Below are 20053 nucleotides of genomic sequence, written 5' to 3' on the forward strand. Positions count from 1 at the left end.
TATGGCTTTAACCCATAAACGTTTGTGTTCGAATATATCGACAAACAATAAACAACTTGTGAGCACTTCTAGGGGTTACAATTGTTCAAAAATGTAAGGTGACAGAGTTTTTCTTCTTTTCCTTTTTAAACAACTCGAAAGAAATAGAACTAAATTGAAGCAATAAAACAGTAACGATACAGCTGCAGGCTCAACAATAAGACGCACAAATGTCGTTCTAACAGCCTAAAGTTCTTAAATGCAATTTCTTTGCATGCCATTCTTATCTTGTATACCACAAACAAAGCTTCGAAAGAAAAGAAAAAAATCATTTAAAAAAAAGCATTAAACGCCGACGTTGGAAGACGTTAGAGAGCAGCATAAACTGCGTTCACTTAAAAGTATTTGAATTATGTAAGTTGCTGACACTTACGTCATCCCACAACACATATCTTTCGCGTGCACGTTTTCGCAACACCTTTACGCGGCGACCATTGATTGACATTAAGGTTGCGATGCGGAGATGACCTGGCGGTTTTCGGCCCGACCACAGGCAAATCGATCGAGTGGATTTCGAACGCTCGAGGTCAATTAATGGTGATTGTTTGCAGTGGATAGCGGGAACAGGTATTGTTTCGAAGCAAACAAAACCGCTATTTTCGGTATCTACGTGAGATATGGCACATCTTGCAAACGCGAGAAAGGTTGCACATTCCTACAGGCTCACCGAGTTCTTTTTCGGGAAGATTATTTTTTTGCAATTGCAATTCTTAAAACAGCTGTCTAATGACCACATGCGGAAAATCTCAATTAATTTTTAATTGTGCTGCCCATACGAACTAATAGTAAATTTTCTTTGTAGTAGGGCTATAGCAGATGTTTTTTTCGTAATTTTAAATTGTTGCACTCACGCGCCACAATAGCAGCGTGTTGTATCATTTCCACGACGAAAAACCGCAGTTCTCAAACAGGAAGTCTGTGGATCTGATTCCTCGAAGGTTCCCAGAAGCGAGAAATCAATAAAACAAGAGTGCGGCTATCAAAATGACAGCTGTAATGTTTATTATGTACCAACTATCCCCGATGTGTTCCGTTTAATGGAACAAGATAATCTTGTCAAAAATGCTGTTATTATCCCTCATCGAAGGAAATTGGTAGTATTACATAATGACTTTAGTTTTGTCAGATAATCAATTTCAGTACATGCAACACTTGCATGTTTTCTTAATTGACAAATGAGACTGTCAAAGCTTGTACATCTGAAGCGGCGCGTGTTATGTCGAGACTTTACTCAGCGTTACACTTCGCACCTGAGATAAACGAAATGACAATTAATAAACGGAATTGGTGTTTTGGGTTGTTCGTAATAAATTTTATGTTTACTAAATTCAACTAGGATCGGACAATCGACAAACACGTTACGTTAAATGGGGGGGGGGGGGGGGGGGGCAAGGCCGCGAATTAATGCACTCAATCGATTTAGCTTGGTCAACTTCATTAAACACAGGAAACAGTAAAGTGAGCTGTGTGGAGCACAAAACAATGTATGACTGACGTTTATTATTCCCTTCCGCTCTTGGGAACTCGTGTGCTCTCACAGGTTCAACATAACAAGCTTAGCGGCACGGGGCGAGTATCGACAAATCATAGCTCGCAGCACAGTTTACTCTTCGTCCAATTTGTTTTATGCTTGAAACTGAACGCATTTAAACTGTAAAATGTTTGGCAATTCACGAATTGTGGAACATCGATAGAAACCTTTGCATTCTTTAATACGTGAGACAGGTGGTTTGTGATCAGGAGTCATTTCGGTATGGAAATTTTTCTCTGTGAAAACAAAGTGTAAGAGAAATCATATCGTTTGCATAAAACCTGGGCTTTGGAAACGCAAACATGAAGTTGTACGTAGTTCAAAAAGCTGGCCGTTAATACGTCTAGCAAGACGATTGCACTTCCAGCAATATGTCGACAGTAAGTTGTTCAGTGCTTGAACGCAAACTTCCGACAGCCAACGCCAACAGAGATATTGGTCTCCCATCCGCAATCGACCGACAGCTGCCTTTCGCGTCAATTAAGGGCACCTGCCTCGCCAATAGCTTGCGAAAATAGGAAACTGCTTATACATCATTCGCCGCAGGTGATGCTGCGAGATCTAGATTTGATGGAGTGGTTATTTTTGAAGCAGATCACCACTAGAGAAAAAGGCCAGGAAATAACATAGGAGAGTTGGTGGTCTTCCTTTCTTTCTCGGCGTCCACTTCCCTGTCGACATCTCGTGATAATAGCTGCTGTACACAGCTGCACCCCTTTAGATATAAGGTAAATAGTTAGGGTATACCGCCTGTTATTCTGTCAGTATCTCTATTTTTCTGTCACAAGTTAAAACAAAAGAATGCAACTTTTCAATAACACGCAAACAATTGGCGTATGCATGAATAGAAACCTATTGGGAGTTGGGACAGCTGTTTTCTAATCATTTAACAGTAAGAGCGTCCCCTTCCCCCTCGAATGATACCGGCGCTTAAAATAGGTGGGTTGTCAGGGCGTTATCGGGTACATACCTATTATACGACGAGGGAACTGTTTGCATACGGTCAGTTGTTTCGAGTGAAGGTAGCGGCATACGACTTTTGTGACTACGTGTGCCCGACTCGGGCCATCCCATCTGTCGTCTTGAGTGTACCAACTGGGACACGTTTGTCCAGGTCATAAAATTTCCTAAACCGGACCAAGCAAAGTGTATAGGATGAAGATTTTCGTCGATTTTAAGTTTAAGTTTTTTTTCGAATTATTTAGGGCGTTGTATATAAAGTTGTACATTGAGGAAGAGTCAGTTGTATGTTACATTACCAAAGTGGGCTGTGTAACTCTTTTTGTCCGAAGTTTATACCTCCTTTAAACAGAAAAGCACACCTATGGAAAAGTTCCTGTGCTTACAGAGCTCTTAAATTACTTGCGTATATGGGCATTTACATTTGCATGTACGTGCAAAGTGCTATGTTCCCATGGTCGCGGAAGTCGCTGTAATTTATAAGAACGGGGTGCATGGACGCTTTTTGAACGGTACATTGTGATTCAAAGGCAACATGTTGGGGCCCACTGTTGGAAAAGTTCACGAATCGCCAAAGGTTGCAGTGCTGCGCTGCCTGTCTGTCACATTCACTGAGAAGGAATTTTACGTGGCAATCACATTAAGCAAATCGATTCAGGGTTAAATTACTAAAAGACTTTTTTTAAATGTCACGTAAAGTTGAACTTTTGTGCCGTGTTGACGCCGAAATTCACAAATGTAAATTCAAAGAAACGCTGATTGTGGAATTCTGACATGTAGCCACCGTTAAACAAACACGTGACGTTTAACTTTTATTGCTCACTTTATTACCACAGTTCAACAGTGTTAAGCGGTGGGTCGATAGCTACATGTACGTTGGTTTTACATGTGCGAGGCAATAAAACAACCTACTCTGTTACCAGTAAATTTCGACATCGAAAATTCGAAAGAAAACAAAACTCTTGAACTATTGAGAAAGAACGTTTTTCTCATAGGTGATAAGCAAGAAGACTGTACTGCTTTTTGAAAAACAGTATAGCCAACATGCATAACACCATAGACATTGGGTATATACATCCATTGGCGACATAACATGGGGTGAAACAAAAAAATTTTAATTAAATCTGATTGTAACTTTTTGTCACCAGCAGTAACGTCAGGTGATAATTTCGAACAAATATGTTTTCGAAATCCCGTAACAGTCGGGCAATATTTTTGTCATGCTGGGGATTTTGTTCCACGGGGGTGCGCAACGACTATACGACGAACTCTTGGCTCCTCGCGGTGTTTGACAAACAGTCTCGTCGACGCGTTGTTTTAATTTACGCCCCGGTAATTCCTAACCAACTCCACACACGAAGCAGGTTAATCATAAATTGGGTCTCGGCGCTTGTTTGCACAATAAGACACTTCTTTCAATGGCCGAGGTGTGTTGCTTATTTGTAACGACGTCTGTCCTTTGAGGACGGCCAATCTTCGAGGTATGGGCTATTGTTCTGAGGTCAAGGACCTCTTCAGTTTGATGCGTTTGGTCATGCTTAAGCTTGCGCGAGTGTGTGCAGTCACATTTGTTACGTCATGTATTTCGCCTTTCTTTTGTGTGTATTATAGTTGTTCTGTTTGTGAGAGTATGTTGCTGAGGAGTGTGGGATTGTTACAGCACCCAGTTTGAACGCGCGAATGCAAAATTCTTCATTGAAAGTGATATTGTGATGAAATCATGTTATGTATTGCCTGGTAGAAGACAGAATCGATATCATTCTCAAAATTTTATTGATTTTAAGAAGCATGGTTTAAAGATTTTAAGAAATACCGCAACGAAAATGGCAGCGTTTAAAGTATAGCTTTTAATATACAACTACGAAGCTAGTTAGCCTTTGTTTTCACTAACATTAGCAAGATGCAGTTTTATATGAATTATAACAACAGTGGAGTCCAATAGCACTTTGGTGTTATGGGATGTGGGCGAAGAGATCAATTCCGAAAGCACTCGAAACTGCACCCAGGCGACAAATTCTATTTGCACTCGAAATGGGTGGTCACATATGCGACAATATTAAAAACAAACACCGCCATCGATCGTGGCTCTCGACCGAGAAATGTGCACGTTCGCATTGGACGATTGAACCGATAAGCAGAGACAACTGAGGGATATCGAGTGAAGAATACACTGAGATATAGTTTGTCTACATGACGGAATTTGCTCCGACAACATTGCGAGGGCGAAAGCGTCGATAATTCCAGAAACTTAAATGGGTGGACAGGAATTAAAGATTAAAATGGGTTGTTGTTTAGGGGGCTGTTACGCGTCATGTTAAAAACACTCTGATATCTATTGGGTTTGTAAGGTGAACAGTCTTCAAGAATTGTTTTGCTGCAGGCTATACTTACATTACCCAACGAGCGCTAAACGTGTAGAAATTAATTCACATTATGTTCTTATTATAAAGAAAAATCCCCAAAAGTAAAGGTTACACTTTTGGAAAAACGAATTATATTTGTGATTTTTGACAAAGAGTGGATTGGTGTTTGCAATGACGAAGTAGTAACATAACGAAAAGTGTGTTTTCTCCAAACCTTGAAGCTGTGAAACACGTTGCAAATGCAATTTCAACACGCTCTTGGCGTTAAAAGTATTGATTAGCGATTTTGTCAGATTGTCTTCAACGAGGCGAGGATTTAAGAACCCAGATTAGAGCAAATATATATGTAAGAACAGTTTAAGCCGTAGCATAATCTGTTTAGTAGGTCATTTTAAGAAGAGTGCACCCATTTTCGCATTGTACTTGAATAACTTAAACACCGTGAAACTACACATGGATGATTGCACACATCATAGTAATTAATTATGGCATATGATTATTGCATGTGGCTAGCAGGTTTATGTTAATTTTAGCCCCACTTTGACTAACAGTATAACGGATTTTGTACAGCAAAATTATCGCCGCCAGTACAGAATAAATATGGCGGCGGATAGGTCGTTTCTCATAGTAGCACTTCTGTTCTGCGTTTCTGTTATACATTTCAACACTTTCGTTGGGGCGGAATTCGGCGACTGTCCGAATCCGGTCAACCTTTCCTACCCCCAGCACCAGTTCAACCTTTACTTTCTTGTCCCCTTCGAGCCACAATATTACTTTTGTCGCGCTCGCGTCGAACCAGCGATTGTCATGGCCCTTGGAAATGGATCGAATAACATAGTGAGTTGATTTCTACATATGTGTTTTCTTGTCGATGAAAAGAAGGCCTATACTGATTGGGAAAAAACTAGTGGAATCTTTAAAGAAGTTTCTTTTGTGCAAAGGTGCCACATTTCGAAGACTCACAATGCGATGCCGATTACGTGCCGAACGTGGCCTCTGACATTCAGAACGAGGCTTTACTTTACCAGAACTGCTCGGCCACCCAAAACGCCTCGACGGGCATCAACATTTTCATTGGACCGACTTGCGATTACGCATCGGGAAGAGTCGCGTCCCTTTCAAATCATTGGGACTGGCCGATCTTTTTAACAGGAAGCAGGTTTGTGTTGCAAGATTTTTACGAAGAATTTTGAATAAATAAGGTTTTGATGGATACCAATAAAAGTTGTTGCGCTCCTTAACAAAAAAAAAATATTTGTTATTCGTATCGATATAAAAATTTAATTGGATCAAAAGTGGGCGACTTTTCTTGAATTAACGTCCATAATGGTAACGGTTATTCACACAGGACTGCAAACTTCGACAAAAAGAAAGGGCTGCCCTGCTGTGCGACAATTACTCGGCCTGGCATAACTGCTACCGATTCTGGAATATTCTTCGGACGCTTGTTCGAATACTACAAGTGGACCAATTCTGTGGTGGTTTACTCAACGTAAGACCTTTGACATATGTTCGAATATATTCCCATCGATAATCATTGAAACGATTCAGTAACTTTCGAGTCGTCAGTGTAAATTTGCCCGGGAATCTTGGCACTAAATTTTACTTCACTTTCTCCAGTTACAACAACCACGGCGCCCACGTGAGCTATCAGTACCCTAGTGATTGCAGCACGATGCTTTCCTCCGTAACAACGTCCTTCAGAAACCACAACTGGACTCGTTACCAATATTACGATATTACTTATCGCAGCTACGATGTGGAAATTGAAAACGACACGGATCGAATATTAAATGACATCTCGAAGATGGCACGAGGTAATTGAAATTGTTCACTTTCGACAAATGATCAAGCTTGTGGTTGTCTATAGTTGTTTTAAGCTTAAGACACCCACAACCTTCAAAAACTGTAAAACGTGCCATCACGTCTTTACTGGAATCTAATCAACGGAAAGCCTTATCATTTTAACTATTTTTTGGGTAAATATTGCCATGAACATTCTTGGGTTTATAGCACACAAATGAAATCAGCGCGGCGCTCACAAGTCAAGTTATTGTTCGTTTTCGAAATATTTTCTGATATAATACGCCCTCTGAAAATCTAGTTTAACATAACCTGGCATAATTCTCTTCTCAAATTTTAATTACAAACAAAGAAAATGATTAAAACCTTTGTGCTGCTGATAAAACCGTACAAATGTTTAAAAACTCTTGACGATTTTGCAAACCTCAGTATTTGCGAAGAGTCTCTTTTTAAAGTTTGTATTATATATTAGGATTTGCCGATACAGCAACAAGGCCACATTAATCTGTAGGGTTTTAACGTAAAAAGGGTTCAAACCTACAGCATATAGAAAGAACGGCGGAACCTGGTTCTGAATGACTAACCTGATTAAAACGTGAAGTTGATAGTTATTTATCAAAAGCACGTCACAATGTAATGACAGCCATAATTGCGAAAGCAAACAAGGGTGATTACAAGCAAGGCGTTGACTTTGAAAGTCAAACATAAATCTAGATTTTTAGTAAATGCGGAGCTTCGACTGATAATAAAGAGTTGTTCAAACTACTGACAAGTTTTTTTTCAAATATTTTGTCTTCTTTACCTTTGGAATTGAATAAGAAGTCCTAGACCATATTTTTTTCTATCATGAACAAAATTATTTACAATTAGTAAACAAAAATACCTGTATTTCCACATCAATACCGAAAACAATAAAATAACCTTTGGTAACCCAACTATTTTTCCCAATTTGAGACGTTGCAATACACATAAAAATAAACTGCAAACAAGCCTATACTGAAGGGATAACAAGATGGAAACTGCCATTCTGCATTCTTCGAAGTCTTTAAAGCCACTTTTTTGTGCATAATACTTGCCAAACAGCAAAACAATACTATTTGTTCATATGTGATATTGATTGTTAACCTACGCCTGTGCCCAGCTATCCAATCAACACGACGGTATACCATGCACATACATAATATATTACAATAATAATCTGATATATTTGCTCAATAATATATCCCACCACCCGTTAATTGCCATGTGACGTGGTATTTTGTAAGGAAAACCTTTTAACACCTTGACAATGATTGAGGTATTCACGAGACAAGCGAATTATCTTTCGTGGTTGCGACAGGAAATGGTTTTAACGCCACGAGACGATGTACAACTGTGACACAACTATAGCAACACATTACACATAACGATATTTCCACTCAAGAAATCAATAGAAATTTATGAAAGGGTGGTCAAAGGCCTCTCGTCTGCAACAAACAACTGTATTTTTGCGCATTTAATGGTTCAAGTTGTTTGTTGACAAAGGTATTAGATTTCCAGGACTGTTGCGAGGCAAGATCAGATTTATCCAAAACACGTAAATTAACTCGCCGAAAATCATAGGTCAACAAAGATCATTTTTAATCTGATTAGCGAAAAAGGTAACCGTCGTCTAAGTTTGTTGTCCAACAATAAATTCAGCACTTGGTTGTCAATTCCAGAATTGTGTTTTGCTGTGATGTGCTCAAACCAATATGGCGCAACCGTCACAACCTGACGTCACAATACGAACAAATACCGTCGCTCTTTGCGCAGTTGCTTTCCACGACTTGATTTAGGTTTTATGTCTCGATGCGCAGAAGCCAGGAGTGTTTGCGCAATGACGGTGGCGAATGGCCATGTCTGTGTTTGACTTTAATAAAACTACCCCAACGTTCACATTGTCAACTAAATTACCGGCAAATTATTACCTGATGAAAACGCACATATGGGAATGGCGCTTGCTGGACCAGAAAGAAAATTTGTTAACTTCTAGAAAAATATTTTTTTGTACCAAAAAGTTAAACTAACAACTTCAAAGGAAAAAAAAACTCACTGCTCTGTAATCTGTAAGACAAACAACGTGGCCTTGACCATGATTGCAGAAAAGCTAAAAAAATGAATTTCATATTTGTGCTATTGTGTGCACTTAACATCTTCTAGGCAACCACACGTCGTCCCTTTTCAATTAAATGATTTATAAAGATGTGCATTCGTTTCACGAGTTCCTCTTTCAATATATTTAAAACCGAATCAATAATTAAACCAAGCATGACACGTCAGATGTTTTTGTCCCTTTAAAACAAATATACACTTCAACGGAGATTGTAAGTCATGCTGTACAGGAAAGTTTCAAGTCATGTTAATATTAAAAAAGGCCAATATGTTTACCGTTGCATTGACGACAATATTAAAAACCAAACCGCCTTCCCAAAGTTCTGAATTTCACAGCCAAGTAAATGATTGAAATTACACTTGCGTTCAATCGATTGAATTAGTGTTTTAAAGCAGAAAGCCGTGGCATATTTGTCCACAGGGTATCAAGTCCCTACATGAATACCTACAATTTCACACAAGTTTAGCTCTAATCATGCGTTCTATCTGTCTTCAGTATCGATCTGGTGCGTGGGCAAACCAACGATGCGGAGAGTGATGCTGAAAGCTCATGAGAAGGACATGACCAACGGTAAATACGCTTTTATCTTTCTTGATTACTACAACACAAACCAAAACGAACAGTGGAGCGAATTGGAGGATGGACCCTTTTCAGTTACTGTCAGCGATCTCACGCTCCTGGGTGATCCTTACGGTACGATAAATAACGTAGTTTGCAAGTCGTTTTGCATTTATTGAAGTATTGACGCGCATCAATTATGACAGCATACCTTTGTAGCCTTCAAGTCCTCCCGATTGTTTATGATATTCGAGGTATAGGCTAACATGTTTTTTTCGGGGATTTAACAACTTTTGTATTAAGTGCCTCGACCAAACATAAAAGTTATTCCACTTTCGCGATTCCACAAATGACATCGTGCACCAAAAACTGTTTTGTTGGGACTGACGTATTAACTATAACAGTACTACGGCGTAGTAGACCATTAAGTCTGAGAAGGATGTGAGATTTGTTTAACTGCAACCTTGCTTATATATTTTCTGTGGACGTACAACTGTGTATCGTTCAAGTACCAATACGCCATTTTAGATGCAACGGTTCGATATGTTTTTAATCTAACAGGGTTCTCTGGAAGTTGAAAATTTGTGTTGTGATTTCACAAAAAATAAATTTCCCTTTCGTGCAGACAAATTGCAACTAAACGACACGGCTACGATTGAAGCCCTGCGCGCACTGCAGGTTGTCAGACTTCAAACTCCTTCGTCACAAGAGTACAAGGAATTTTCAGATTTGGTCAAGGCAGAATTGACAAAGAATCCGTCAGGGCCACAGGAAGAAATGGACTACGTGAACCCGTTCATTACCCACTACTACGACACAGTTATGTTACTCAAGGCCGCCATTAACCAGTAAGACATGATGAACTGGTGTGCAAATGGAATGGTCGTTAATCCGCCTCGCTGCGTTCGCACAACTACGTAAACTAGGCGAGCACCCAACGCTCAGTCGGTAAAGTCCGCAATGCCCACGGTCGCAAGTCGTCTCCGCAGGAGTAAGGTTATTTTCGTCTTGCAGGGCTGCAATGTCACCGTAACGTACCCTGCAAGTATAATTTATCCAACCGTTTCAAAAATTATTTAATTTATTCAAGTCCTATGCGTCACCCGTTTCTGCTGCTGGGAAAGATGGGCGTGTTTTTTCATGGACTGTCCATAAAAATTTGTAACAAACGCGTATTGACTATACCTACAACACACAGCACAGTAGCAAACCGTCACGATAAACACTGCAAAACTTCTTGCTATAAGGGGATCGTGTATGTTTGTCTTGAAAATGCCAAGATGTTTACACAAAGACATCGAACGGTAATAGGGCAAATGTTTGCGTCCAGGTGGAAATCAGTCATGCCGCTGTGACGGTGGCTCGCTAACCGAAAAATAAACGCGCCTACAACAAACAACCTTTGATATCTTGCCTAGCAATCTGCGACGAGCTTCAAAGGTTTCCCTGGTAATTGATTGATTGATTGCTTTGCAAAGTAGCAATTGAAGTTGTAATGGATATTTGTCCTCTTAAAATGTAGGAAAGTGTCATTTCAATCGTTCTGAAAACTGATTGTGGTTTCGTCTAATCGGAAACTTAAAATGACTGAGCATGGGCATTTTTAATTTGGTAAATGGTCCTGCTTTCACTGCAATTGTTCTTGCCGTCTGGTTTTCGTGCAAATTTCCAAAGTGAACAAACAAAAGCACAAATCTGACTTATTATTCTTAAGTACAAGCAGGGATTTATTCTTACTTATTTATGTTCGCAGTGCACTCTGCTACAATCCTGCGTCAGTGCAAAACGGCCGACAGTTTACCGAAAGCATGTGGAATATTTCCATGACAAGTCTTGGAAGGAATCTCACCATGGAAGCAGAAGGGGATCGCTCGCTTGATTACTCCCTGCTGGATATGAACCCAACAACGCACGAGTATGAGGTATGACGTCATTGTGGTTATAGGCATAATAACTCACACGAACATGCCCGTGATAGAAGCTCAGGTAAACCTGAAATATGGACTTCAGCCCTAAGGATTCAGGAACCATACATTTAGAAACTAAGGAGCGAGTGCTTAAGTGCAAAAACGGACAACGTCATCACTGGTTACCCGGAAACTTATTTATTTGGCAAAAACTTATTTATTTCTACAAAACATGGGTTCAGTTGCATGCCAATGGATGTCAGTACAAACCATTCCAATGTACATTACCAAGGTCATTCATTCGTAAATGATTAATACTGAACATTGGTATTTGTGTTTTATTGGTAGTATGAATTTAGTCCTTTATTCGTTAACCGCACCAGCACCGTAAATTAACGTACGTAGTTAATTTTTTCTTTGTGTGACGTATTGTATGTTGATCGTATCCCCAGACAATTTTAGTGAACCATTATTTAAGCATAATAGGAAATTCCGCACCTTATAACAACACTTCAGGCACTTAACTAGTTCCAATAAATCGCACCCTTTGCCCATATCGACAATCCACCTCCAGTTTCAAATGAAACGCTCTAAAACCAAGATACAATGGCACAGGAAACGTAAAGGTGATTGCGGCTTTCGGTCAGACCGAAGCCAAACTATTGGAGTGGTTTTCCAACGCCAGGGTTCCAATAACTGAAATTGTGGCAGACAAACCGGTGTGGTTTTTCCTGAACGTCCCAGATGAGCGAACCGTTGTCTGCGACCTTTGGAATAACGCACTTCTTGCAAATGTGACGTGACTTGACCGATAGCAATACGCTGGTTTAAGCTTTGTATTTAAATCATTTGTTTTTAACAACATCAACGTGTCCCCCTGTCCAACGAAAGAAGGTGTTTAACATTGTCCTAATTTTGCTTCGTAGGTGGTTCTGAACTACTTCGGAAACACAAGGAATTTCCAGAAGGTTAAGGAGGTCGACTGGCCAGGTTCGGTGGTCCCCAAAAATGTACCCGATTGCGGGTACGAGAAAGAACTTTGCCCGAAAACCGGGCCTGATACCTGTAAGTAATCACATGTTGAACGCGGGAACGTAAGGATATAAGGCCGCCCAAACCGAAATAATATACACGGGCATTGACAAATTTCCCGTTTGTTGCGAAAGAAAGTGTACAACATAATTATCAGGTCTAATAAAATACTTTCCCACTTTAAACACTTTATTTTGTCCCACAGTGCTTCTATCCATTCTCTTGCCCGTTTCAGCGGTTCTGCTTCTTGCAGGATTGTGCATATTTTTTCTCCTCAGGTCAGTGACCTTTCTGCATCATTTTAATGGTTTACTAGTATGAGGGTATGACAATCAGTTCTCGCTCCTGGGGTGCAAAAGTGTGAAGCCCAATCAAAATTTAAGTGTCAACATTTACACCGAGCGGTTTTATGCCTTGTTTAACAATCGTTGCCGGTACATTAGTTCAGTTTGATGGACAAAGTTGGTTGAATTCATGCTCCTGGGGTTTATGACTCGGTCTGTTGTTTGCTATTGTGGTTTTGCGACACAAGGCAATAAATCTTAACGGTTAGTTGTTGCCAAGTAGGGAAGTTCAACATGTTGTGACTCTCGTTGGTTGTGTCATACTGTAGGCGAAAGTTAAAAAATATTGCAATGTTTACATGGGGCTTTCCACGTCTAACCTAATAAAAGCCTCCGATAAATGGGAATTCACGTAGCATGTGACTAACAACCGTTTCGTTGAATCACAGGAAAGTTCAACACGAAAGGTATTTGCGGAAAATGAGCTGGAAGGTGAACTGGGGTGACATTGAATTTCGTCATACGCGCGAAAAAAGCTCAGTCGGCGGCGGATCCAAAGTAAGTAAAGGCCTTGATCTTCAGAAGTTTGTCTCTTGCATGTGATCTTAATATCATCAAACCCCGCTACTAAAGCGTTATTTTCTTTTGTATAGTTTGCTTCCTCATAACAATAGTTAAAAGTTCAATAGGCTATGGGCCACGGAAATCCCATGTGACCTACATTGATATGACTGCGTGAAATACGGAGGTTTCCCATACTAAAACGCAAGGTACCACAAAGTGGAAAAATGTGTGCCTGCTAGTCTATCAGCTAGCCCTGTACCACAGTCACATTACATGTCGAAACAGTGTGTACACCTGTCTGCAGCTCTCATTGATTATAATTGGTCTTTTGCACATATAAAACCAATGTCGCTTGCAATCCCATATCCGTAATTTTCAAATCCCTTCTATAATGATCACGACCCACACGAATAATGAGATTGTGCACCGTTGCAAGATTTTAACTGAAACTGAAATGTTGTCCTATTTATTTTGCAGCAAGATGCCCATTCCTACACTTCTAGCATGGGAGGCAGCATGCACGCACTTGGTATAACCGGGCGCCGGCTATTCGCCAAGGCTGGTTTGCTAAAAGGAAACGTAGTTGCCGTTAAAGAGCTGAACCGCAGAAAAGTATCTCTTGACAGCGCTTTGCTGATCGAACTCGAAAAGGTAAAAGAACAATGCCTTAATTGGATTCTTCTTCGATAAATTCAAATGTTATTCGTGAGTTCTGAAAGCATCCTTTTTGCTTTGCTAATTTTAACATATAAGCATATCGATAGGGTGCACGATCGACAGCCTGGCAGGGGGCATTTGCTTTAAATTGATCCAGTTTTTTCATTTTGTAATCACATTCTGAAGAGGAGTTGACTTTTTCACTTTATTTTTATATAAATGTTGTTTCGTCTTGTGAAGATGTACGAGATGGATCACGAGCACATTTGCAAGTTCATGGGGGCAAACGAAGAATCCCCGAACGTCTGTATTCTCACAGAATATTGCTCGAGAGGATCACTCAACGATGTTTTGGAGGATTCCCAGTACGAAATTGAAGACGTGTTCAAGTAAGTGTACATTACTGCTCATCAGTGTCATCTAACGGTTGTGGTCAGTCATACTAACGGTGGACGAGAGTTTGGTATGTCGAAAAACACAGGACTGGATTGGAAAACTTTGCTGTGCTGAATGATTTGGAGCAGTAGTTTCTCAATCACTTTTACCAAGACTCAATTTTTGTATGAAAATGTCTCAGACCGCACCTAATTTACATGTTTAGTGGCAAGTCTGAGGAGTACCTCCTTAAAATGTGTCGGCGCAAATCCCACGTAGTGAACCACTGTTAGTATGAGAATCATAATGCAGACCCTGGATCATGCATTAGGACAACCTCACTCATTTTCGTATAAGATACTCGCAAAAGTGCACATTTTTAACTTGTACATATATTGCCATCCAAAAATACGAACCATATTTTTAATGAGTGATGTTTTGTGCAGGAATTCGTTCATAAGCGACATAGTCGCCGGAATGCTTTATCTTCATCGGAGCTTCTTCCAGTTACATGGGAACTTGAAGTCTTCAAATTGCCTGGTAGACAGCAGGTTTGTTGTCAAGCTCACCGATTTCGGCCTTGAAAAGTTCCGGGAAGGCACGAGAACTGACAGCAGGACTGGACACAAGTACCTAGAAAGTAATAAGATAACCAATCTTTTCGTGACTACATTTTTTAGTGGTAAAATTGTTTAACGCAGCAAGAAAATATACGACGGCCATATCGTGTTATACGCTCATTGTTGATATTCTGTCATTCTTTTACAACGCCTCCCCACGCTTGTGCTTTTCTGAGTGGGAAATATTACGTAAATTGTTGTAAATAGTTGTAAATATTTGTCTGAGGTAAAGAAGAGATTTAAGAATCCAATTAACATTGATGACACATTGTCCGGTGATTGCAGTCAAGATGACTGAAGTAAAGATATACCTACGTAGACTGTAACCTTGGTAACAAAGTATTCTTTGGCGCAGACAAGCTTTGGACCGCCCCCGAGTTGTTGCGTTCGCATGTGCTGCAGGGGACACAGAAAGGTGACGTGTACAGTTTCGCCATTGTGGCACAGGAAATTCTTTACAGGAGAGGAGTTTTCTACAGACACGACAACCTTACTGTGCAAGGTATATAGAACCACTTATAGGACACCAACAATCGGTTTCTTACCTTCCAGTGTGCGTTTTACTTTGTCTCATAGAGGTTTTTTTCGATGTAATGTAACAGTTTTCAAACCAAAATTTATCTTTAGGAACCGAATGTCATAAAAATCCTAAGCTTTGTCTTGTATTATATACTCTTTTGCCTTCTTATAATTAGTATTTGTAAGGACCGAACGATAGAGCTTTAAATTTTGACTGTTCGTGTTTGGCCAAATTGACTTAAACCGATAAAAACAAAATTTATCACAATCCAATTCGTCAAACCACTACAAGCTGCCTATTTTTGTTGTTTGAAACCCAAACTTTGGTAACACATAGAAATCTTACATCACGTCACAAGTCCTACATCGGGTGAATCCCCAATGCGTCCCACACTTGAGGATAATGACGACGTGGTTGTCGACCCTGAGTTGCGTAAGCTCATCCGCAAATGCTGGGGCGAGTATCAAAACGAGCGCCCAACCTTCCACGAAATCAGCAGGGATGTGAGAAAGCTACACAGGTAACACTTACGTCTTACAACTACTTTCAATGAGATAATATTTCTGCTCGAAACAATAAAACAAAGTCGTAAGCACATGGTCTGAGTATACAAACATTATGCAGGCTACAGATGCTTGTTTTTAGAACAACAAAACTACAACGGTTTTTAACACTTTTCGCTTATGTTCAAAATCCATGTGAAATGAAAAACGAATTGCTTTGAATTTTTTTGATTTGTGTTTATAAGAAAAAAGAACCTGGTAGACAGCTTGTTAGAAAGACTGGAAAACTATTCCATGCATCTTGAGGAAAAGGTAGAAGAGAGGACGGAGCAGTTTAAAGCTGAGAAGGAACGGGCGGACACACTTCTGTACCAGATGCTCCCTAAACAAGTGGCCGAAAGGCTGAAACAGGGGACGGCAAGTTATTTATCAATGAACCAAATACCAACCTTTACACAGTGGTTATGAATATTGCATAAACAAACAATAAGGCACATTGATCTTCATAATACAATTAGTGATATGTTCCAGTACGCATTATGCGATAATATTGCATGTGTCTATAGAACGTTCTTCCAACTTCCTTTGAGAAAGTGACCATCTTCTTCAGCGACATCGTGGGCTTCACCGCAATCAGCCATGGAAGTACTCCACTGCAAGTAGTGGACATGCTTAATGATCTCTACACAAAATTCGACACAATCATTGACCGATTCGACGTCTACAAGGTGGTTATTTTTCGGGTTTCAAAACGCAATATTGATGTGAAAATCTTCAAAGTCAATCACAAAGTACATTTACTATTGTCTTTTGAGAACATTATTGTCCCAAAATAAAGAATCTTTTTTTAAATTCAACTAAACTATCGTCCAGTCTGGTAAATTGTATTATGTACCAGGTTGAGACTATCGGCGACGCTTACATGGTAGTATCCGGTCTTCCCAACAAAAACGGCAATCTCCACGCACGGGAGATTGCGCGGATGTCACTGAGCCTCATAAACTGCGTCAGATATGACTTTAAGATCAAGTAAGTATTTTTTTCTAACCGAAATCGAAAGGTTTATATTTGGCTGGCCATGCACTTTAATGTTACTGCAATCTAGTTTTAATTTTAACTGTAACATACTCTTATTGTGAAATGATACAATAACAAGGGCCAATAAAAATTTAGGCTTGATTGGCTATTTACTGTCAAGGTCTTTACCTTGTAACCTAAATTAACAAAGATGTGCACACAGTAAGCATATATTTACATGCACATTTTACTTCGTCAGAAATCAAACCGAGTTTATATTATTTTAGTCAAGTACTTTTTTTTACGATAAAGTCCTTTTTTTTATTTAATACAAATACGCTACCACAGTACAGGACACGATTCACACAAAAGGAAAGGGAAGCAAAGCAAAATTTTAGTCAAGTAAACGCCATCCCAAACTGTCCAGTGCAAAGGCGACCTCGTGCGTATAACTTTTATTGACAGTTTTGTTTTGTTTTTGTAGGCACATGCCCGAGACACAGCTCAAGTTAAGAGTTGGAATCCATACTGGACCAGTGGTTGCCGGCGTAGTCGGGCTAAAAATGCCCAGATACTGCCTGTTTGGAGACACCGTCAACACTGCCTCCAGAATGGAATCGAACGGAAAGCGTAAGTAAACGAATCCGTTTCGCTCTTGGTAAGTTTACTATCGTTGGGATGTTTTGCAGCGTTGACGATCCACGTCTCACCCAAGACCAAAGATATTTTAGATGAATTTGGAACATTTAACCTCGAAGAGAGAGACGAGGAAGTCTTCCTGAAGGTTTGTGACTCTGATTTTTCATCTAACAGTCATAGTATGCATGTTAGCGATAACGCAGGGCACTGCGGCGCAAATACGCAGTTAGCTGTATACTTATTTCTACAACTTCTGGTGGCTAACTATGATAATCGTCTCCCTTATCAACAGGGCCTTGGCAACTGGAAAACTTGGTGGTTGCTCGGTGAAAATGAATCATCTGACGATGTGTCCGAAGACATCCTGGAAAGTAAGTGACAGCACATGAGTTATTTATAACCGGAGGGTGTGTTTTAAGTAAATCCCTTGCTTAATAGGTCAGATGCAGCATGGAAACGAAGACCACAACACCATCACCTTTATCACCAACGAGACGTTAGGTAACCATAGCGGGGATCCAAAGGTCGGTGGAGGAAAGCGCAGAGGAACGGATGCCTCACGTGAGCGACGGAGTGGCGTCTTAGGCTCGGTGATCCACGCAGCCACAGATGAGAGAATGACCAAAGAGGCCATCATTCAAGAACACGTGCGTTTCACTGTCGAGAAACCGAAATCGCCGGATGGCGAAGACAAACGCAAGCGGATCGTCCAGTTTAGTGGGAGCTGTAACAACTTGAATGTCGCTGTTGATCTGAAAGGAGCAGAAGCTCACGGAAGGGACAGTGGAATCGGGATGACATTTGATAACGACGGCTATCGCGAGGAACCGAACGAGCAATCGGACATGCTGTAAACCAGCTTCGGTATAAGTCTTTTCACGGAAAAAGCAACCGGTTTGACCAATCTAGGTTAGGAATTATTGATACCTGCATAGAATTTGCGCGTTTTTAAACTGGCGTGTGAACGATCACATTTTAGCAATCTCGCGGGTGGCATAGGCGAAAAACTTCGAATGGTCACACAAAACGTCGATAAGACGTAGTCAATGCGTACTCACAAGCTGTTTTTTCAAGTTATGGCGAATAAGGATGGGCTAAAGCAAACTTGATTAGTAAGTGTTGTGCAATATCCGTCAGGTGTCGCTGTTGCAAAGGGTTACAGGTTTGGAGATTTTATCCATGGTTTCGAATACAGTTACGAATGTTTTTTAAAAAGTATTCTTTTATCGATATTTCATAAAAGTAGGTGGCCTTGAACAACGACAGACATTGTGACATTTCAGACGTGTAATATTTCACATTTCAAGCATATCTGTCTCTTTGCGGTTTGCGCCTCCACTTGAATCGTAATACACGCGATATGCTGCGTCATCATTTTGCAACGCACAAGCACCCTTCAACGCATTTACATAGTAATTACTGTCGCTCATTAGCAATGTAAAGGGTCATGTGAAAGGGGTTTCTACTTCAATAGTCACGTACCGACAGTTATGTAAACACAAACTCTCATCGCCACAATTTTGCGTACGAGCACAATTTACTTTTCTTTTTTCGGTTTTTGTATTTGTCTTTCAAAGGTGCATGTACTTCTTCAACCTGTATAAACGCTGTTCCTGAAAGCTTCGTTTAAAATATTGTCGCCAGCGCGCTCTTCAGTGTTTTAAGATGTGTCGCTATTTTTGTACATTTGTTTATTTTTCAGTTTGATTGTGCATTAAGATGCAGTTTCTCATTAAACTGTGCTTCATTACTTTTGCTTCATCTTGTTTCCGCACCTCTGACTTTTTTTACTTTACGTTTCTTTTGAGTAGATTTGTCAAGTGCAACAAAATACCGGTTGGTTGAGAAAAATTCACTACTTATAACAGTACCTAGAAGTACATATAGCTCTTTCTAAATCTGTAAAACCACATTTAAGTTTTTAAAGTTCAATTAATTTGAGTTGTGGTTGCCGCATTGTTCGCATTGGGCGATTCGTCAGTAAATGTTTACAAACTTGACTGCGTCGGCTGTAAATCCAAACGTGTGCTTTACAAACAACGCAATGCTCTGGTCTCAAAGGTCAACCCAAGAAGATACCAAATGGGTCATGATACCCTTATACCATAAAAAAACGAATTTCTCAACGAATCTCATACTTTCATGCAACAAAAATAGTTTTCTACTATCAAAAATATGTTGAAGGGTGTAAGATCCCAACAAACCATAATCAAATTCTAATCCAAAGCATCTTGGTTAAAATTTGAAGGCAATTTAAAAAATTATCGTAGATTTATCCTCAGTTATCCTTGTGGTCAGCGCCATTTTTTCTGAAATGACGTCGCAGCGCGTTATTGGAATACATTGTTTATTTATCTTATGTAAGTAAACCATGTAGTTAAAATTCGGGTGCCTGTCGATTGGGTTGGCAAACATTGCAAATCTGTTTCATTTCATGGCCGTGAGCAACCCTGCAATACAGTCCCCTGCTGGAGCATATGTCATTAGTCTGTCCGAGAGTTCGGTATTTCAACAAAGGCCACACAACACACGGCTAACATTGCACAT

At 40.0% G+C, this 20053-nt stretch overlaps 1 pseudogene across 1 annotated transcript; it reads left to right on the forward strand.

The window, feature by feature from the left end:
- Window positions 1-5493: 5493 nt before the first annotated feature.
- Window positions 5494-18558, forward strand: LOC145897856 (atrial natriuretic peptide receptor 1-like; annotated as a pseudogene). Its single transcript, XR_014402403.1, has 22 exons — window positions 5494-5730; window positions 5835-6052; window positions 6242-6385; window positions 6514-6710; window positions 9326-9523; window positions 10014-10236; window positions 11142-11310; window positions 12222-12360; window positions 12533-12605; window positions 13061-13169; window positions 13653-13826; window positions 14073-14221; window positions 14654-14847; window positions 15183-15329; window positions 15684-15867; window positions 16096-16267; window positions 16417-16578; window positions 16749-16879; window positions 17352-17497; window positions 17557-17651; window positions 17799-17895; window positions 17969-18558. The product of XR_014402403.1 is annotated as an atrial natriuretic peptide receptor 1-like (transcript).
- Window positions 18559-20053: the final 1495 nt, after the last annotated feature.

The sequence above is a fragment of the Ascidia mentula genome, chromosome 4 (assembly GCF_947561715.1).
Source record: "Ascidia mentula chromosome 4, kaAscMent1.1, whole genome shotgun sequence".
NCBI lineage: Eukaryota > Metazoa > Chordata > Ascidiacea > Phlebobranchia > Ascidiidae > Ascidia > Ascidia mentula.